This window comes from Camelus ferus, chromosome 7 (assembly GCF_009834535.1).
Source record: "Camelus ferus isolate YT-003-E chromosome 7, BCGSAC_Cfer_1.0, whole genome shotgun sequence".
Classification (NCBI taxonomy): domain Eukaryota; kingdom Metazoa; phylum Chordata; class Mammalia; order Artiodactyla; family Camelidae; genus Camelus; species Camelus ferus.
This window is the reverse complement of record NC_045702.1, coordinates 3,929,776-3,935,019: the sequence shown is the minus strand read 5'-3', so window position 1 is coordinate 3,935,019 and position 5,244 is coordinate 3,929,776. Positions and strand designations below refer to the sequence as shown.

The window sequence follows — 5,244 nt, the reverse complement described above, 5'->3', positions numbered from 1 at the left end:
AGATAAGTAAGTCCTGGAGAGCCAGCGCGCAGTCTAGTGAGTATGAACAAAGAGACAGCATTATTGTATTGTAGTCCTTAAACTTGCTAAGAGACTAGCTCTTTGTTTGCAGCCTAGTTGATTCACGACGTTGGGCGAGCTGCAGGTGTGCAGCAGAGCGGTTCAGTCCTACATACGTGCGTGTGCACGTTCTTCTTCAGATTCTCTTTCATTATAGGTTGTTAGAAGATGTTGAATGTGGCTCCCTGTGCTCCGCAGCAGGCCTCTGTTGTTTATCTACTTTAGATACAGTAGTGTGCATCTATTAATCCCAAACCCTCTCCCCTTTGGTAACCGTAAGTTTGCTTTCTATGCCTGAGAGTCATTTTCTGCTTTGTGAATAAGTCCATTTGTGTCATTTATTTAGATTCCACATATAAGTGATGTCATGTGATATTTGTCTTTCTCTTTCTGGCTTACTTCTATAAGTATGTGATGATCTCCAGGGCCATCCATGTTGCTGCAAATGGCATTATTTCATTCTTTTTTAGGCTGAGTAGTGTTCCATTGTATAAATAGACCAACTGCAACTTCTTTATCCAGTCATCTGTCGATGGAAATTTCAGTTGCTTCCAGGTCTTGGCTATTGTAAATAGTGCTGCTGTGAACATTGGGGTGCAGGTATCTTTTTGAATTAAGGTTCCCTCTGGATACATGCCCAGGAGTGGGATTGCTGGATCACATGGTAAGTCTACTTTCAGTTTGTTGAGGAATCTCCACACTGTTTTCCACGATGGCTGCAGAGACTAGCTTTTAATTAACTCCACCACAAAAAACGAGATGACGACTCTGGGGCAGAGGTGCCAGTGAAGGCTAACACGCCAACCACATTACAACATATACATGGATCAGATCAACACCTTGTGCATCTTAAACGAATCCAATGTCAGAGGTCAAATATACTCCAAAAAAGAAGGAAAAAGAGAAAAGTGGGCTTCATGTAATCATCTTAAGACAGGTAATGGCTTTCTTACATACTCATTTTGAAGGATAGAAAAGGGTCGGTGTAGGTGGTTTGGAATTAGATGTACGCGCTGCAAATCAGAGTCCCACAGCTCTCCCTGAGCAGGCCTCTGGGCACACAGGCTGTCTTTTCAGTTTCATCAGCCCGTGCGTTGATGTCTTTGGCCTTTCCTCGGGGAAAGGAAGTGGCGCTGTGCCGGGGAGGCGCCTGCTTCCTGCAGGCGTCCCTCCTGCGTTAAATGTCTCCCGCGGGTGCGCCGGCCGTTGGTTCTCAGAGGGCTTCCTCAGCCGCTCGCCTTTATTTTATTTATCCCAAAGCTCCCCGGGGGCAGGCTTTGGTCTCCTTCCTCTAACTTATTCCTTCCAGCCACTGTCTCTCACTTTTGGCCCATTACGGAATAACATTCGATATTTTACTGCCCTAGAGCGAGCTCACTACTTTTGTTTCAAACTGTAGAAATTCTTAGAAAAAGACAATAAATAAAAAGCGTTACCTACATCTGCGGAACAATTCTCCGTCCTTTCCCACTGAGGCCTTGTAGTGAAACCCAAAGGGACACACAGGATCCTTGAGACCCAGAGAATATTTCACAGGCAGTTTAATTTTCAGTAAGAGATGTTCCCCACATTTCAGGGGAAAACAAGCCATATTTCACTCAAAAGTCGGAAGGGAAAGGAGGAGACTGGAAATGCAAATGGGGAGAGCAGGAGCAGGGGCTCCTGGGGTTTCAGCCTTTATTCAGCGGTGCGTGTACAGGCGAAGGCTACCACTGTGCAAGCCTTTTCCATGCACATCTACCTCCCCACTCCCAGATCTTCACCCACGTCAGAGTCCCCGGGGGTCTCCTTTTGTCCTTCCCTGCCTCAACTCTGCCGGCTCCAACCCAGAGGCGGGTGGTGACTCAGCGACCTTGTCCTGCAGAGGAAGAGCATGGGAATCTTGGCCAGAGAGGGAGTCGTCAAATCAGCTGTGATCCTCCTGGGTTTGTGTTTCCTGTCCACGGGCTTACAGACCCAGCATCCTGACGGTAGAGAGGAGGGAGCAGGTGGAATAAAGTGTGTTCCCAAGAATAAACTGCTGCACTAGGAAAGGAATTCCTGAGACACCATCCCTTTAGAAGCTTGGGATTGTCTTTGAGCTGATCGCTAAATCATTTCCCCTTCTTTTTGGGCTAGAACATATTTCCGTGTCTCTCCTGCAGTTGTGTGTGTCAAATCACAGGTTTCTGTCAGGTAGGTGTGAGCGCAGGTCAGGAGCAGCACTCCCCAGGCCCCGTCCTCCGTGCTCGCCTGCCTCCGGGCCTGATTCGAAGAGCAGCATCCGTGTTCACAGCTTCAGTTGAACACGGCTGCTTCCCACATGGAAGAGCCTTGGGTTTCCTTCTAGAGAAGGAAAGCTGCCTCAGGGCCAGAACACGCACACGAGTTTCACACGAGCGTGGAATAAATCTAAAAACAAGGAATAGCGCAGCAAAGGGATTTGTTACAGCAACAAATGGAGTTGAGAGAGAGCTCTGTCCCTCAGAAACCATCCTTCCATGGAAATACTGGATTCAGATTAGAAGGAAAAAGTAACACGTTCTGGGGCAGGCCAGATTTCAGAAGGGAAAAAAAAAACATTAGTTTATTCCATAGCAAAAAGTTATTGAGTAGGCAATTATTTATTTTGGAAGCTTGCAAGCAAAGGTGATGTTCTTTTAGAAAAACAGACATAACCCTGTCCTCCTGGGGCTGACAGTCCTGTCGGGAGGCAGACTTACGATAGATAGATTGTTAGTGTGATTTTAATACACTAGAATTATTTAGTGGGGGATGTGCTCTGAGCCAATGAGCAGGGCGGCCCATTCAACCTTTGGATCTCAGAAAGGACTCTCTGGCTGCACAGCTTAAAGTTATTATATATATAAGTTATGTTCTGCCTTAGCATCTGGCTGAGGCAGTAGCCTGTGCAAAGGTCCTGACTCAGAAGAGATCTTTGCTGGACCTGAAAGACTGGTATCACTACAGCATAGTGAGCCAGGGCAGGTGGGGTGTGGACCAGATCACGCAGGGTCTCTTAGACCTTGGTAAGGATTCCGTAGGATATCCTGTTTGTGAATGTAAACCACTGTAAGTTTGGAACAGGAAGAGATACACAAATAAGACTTTGTCGGCTCTGTGTAGAATGGAATAGAATGGATCAGAAATGGATATCCATTGGGAGCCTACAGTTTTAGCTCAGGTGAAAGGTTAGGGCTGCCCCCAACAGGAGCTGGTGGTGAAGATGGCGATAAACTGACCGAGTTCAGACCCACACGGGTGGATCTGGAAGTGACAAGACCTGGTGATGGTGTGAAGGTGAGTGATGGTAAGAATACAAAGGTGAGCCCCAGGTCTTGGGTTTGAGCTTCTGTTTGTAGAGACGATGAAGACGAGAGGACGACCATGTGAGTAAACTGGTGTGAATTCTAGCCCAGGTAATTCACCCTCCTTAGATGAACACAAAACCTGGAATGCGGTTGACTAGCAATTCTATTTGAAAGATAGAACCAAATGGAAAATATGTGGGAGCTACTGAGAATGAGAACTTTAGATGATGATGTATTCATGCCCTCGTATTAAAAAATGTCTTAGAAAACAAAAATCTGGGGCCCTCTTTGTTTTGTCAAAGATAGTTTAGGTCTTTAGTAAAGCTAAGGAAATAATGGTATTTTCTCTAACAAATCTTTAGGAGTTACCGGTGGACGTTTGCATTCCCACGGCTTCTCAGAATTCAGAATATGGGAAAGACAGCATCAAAAAAGGCTAAAATGCAAAATCAATTGTCTCTCCAAACAGTGGTTCATGACTCTAAAAGGAGAAAGAACTATTTCTCAGCTAGAAAACTTCTTTTGATACCTTGTACCCTTGGCAGATGCAATTTTCAGAAATGGTGTTGTGTGCTCTAACGTGGAAGAAAGAAACACAAGGGAAAACATAAAGCACATGGTAACGCTCCTCGCAAGTTTTCACGCTTCGGGCCATGCTGCCTGCTGTAAGTGTCCACAACATGGAAGAATTTAAGCCTTTGAAGGAGAATAGATCTATCAGACTGAAAAGCCTGTTATTTGCTTGAATACCATTCTCAAGCTATACATTTTGTACTTCACAGAGTTTCTTAACCTGTTACATACTGATTCTTGTTTTCATATAAAGAGCATTATTAGATTCGAAAAACCTAGGAGTTTAAAGGGGACTCCCAATCATTTTGCCCTACGAATAAATGAGTTTAATCAGCAATTTTTGTTCCTAGGTGCCACTGAGATCTGCTTGAGAGTGAGCAGAGGAAATATGATGGAAGATGTTGGTAACAGACTCACTGGGTAGTCAGAGGAGAGTCAGCAAAGTCAGTCTGGGCAGAGGGGGAAAAGAATAAAATAAGAGGTTTTTTAAAAATCAGTGAGAATGTCTCCCTTCTACATTGTGAGCCCTGGGAGGGGAAGGTCACGGTCCTCATCTTGGCATCCACACAGAGGACAGCACAGTGCATCCCTGTGTGTAGGAAGTAGTCATTGAATGTAGAATGTAGAAGAGGCCCAAGGAAATACTTTGCCTATTTTAATCCTAATATTGGCCCTAAATTACAGAGACCCAGACCAGTGGACACCTGTGCCGCTCTTTCCATGGCTCCTCCAAACAGTCCGGAAGTTCCTTGAGGCCACTGAAGGCAACATTTTATAAAGGATGGGCATTGACGGAGCCTCACTGAGAAAGACGAGCCTGGTGAAATGACCATGAGATCTGATGACATAGAATTGACCTTGATGAAGGTGATTTTGGTTCTATTGCGGCAATAACAATCTAGCTGGAGTAGTTTCCAAGGATAATGACGGGAAACGATGTGGATTTGTAACTAAGAAGGACCCTGCTGTCATTGGTGACCATCTGACATCTGCAGTGGTGCTTGTCACTGCCTAACTGTATAACAGCTTAAAGGGATTTGTTATGCTCTTGCCACGGTTAGGCTGGAGAGGAGAGAGGCTTGGGTGGTCCGCCCAACGCCCTCATGCTGTGTGCAGGGATCATGCTCAGTGCCCTGCTCTTGCCCCCAATGTCCTCCTCTTGCCCCTGACACCTCAGAAATGGCAGCTCGGTGTTTTGTGCATCTTGTTGTTCATAACTTCCCCCAGTGGCACATGTCTGCAGTTGTTTTTGACCCCTTGTGGTTTCCTTGTATCCTGTTGTTTGAGCTGCAGGCCTCAGTCCGCGCAGGCAGTCCCAGGC

The 5,244-nt window shown here is 45.9% G+C and overlaps 1 pseudogene; it reads left to right on the top strand.

Annotated features, from left to right (window-relative positions):
- Positions 1-3,543: 3,543 nt before the first annotated feature.
- Positions 3,544-4,096, top strand: LOC102524105 (annotated as a pseudogene).
- The last annotated feature ends 1,148 nt before the right edge of the window (positions 4,097-5,244 follow it).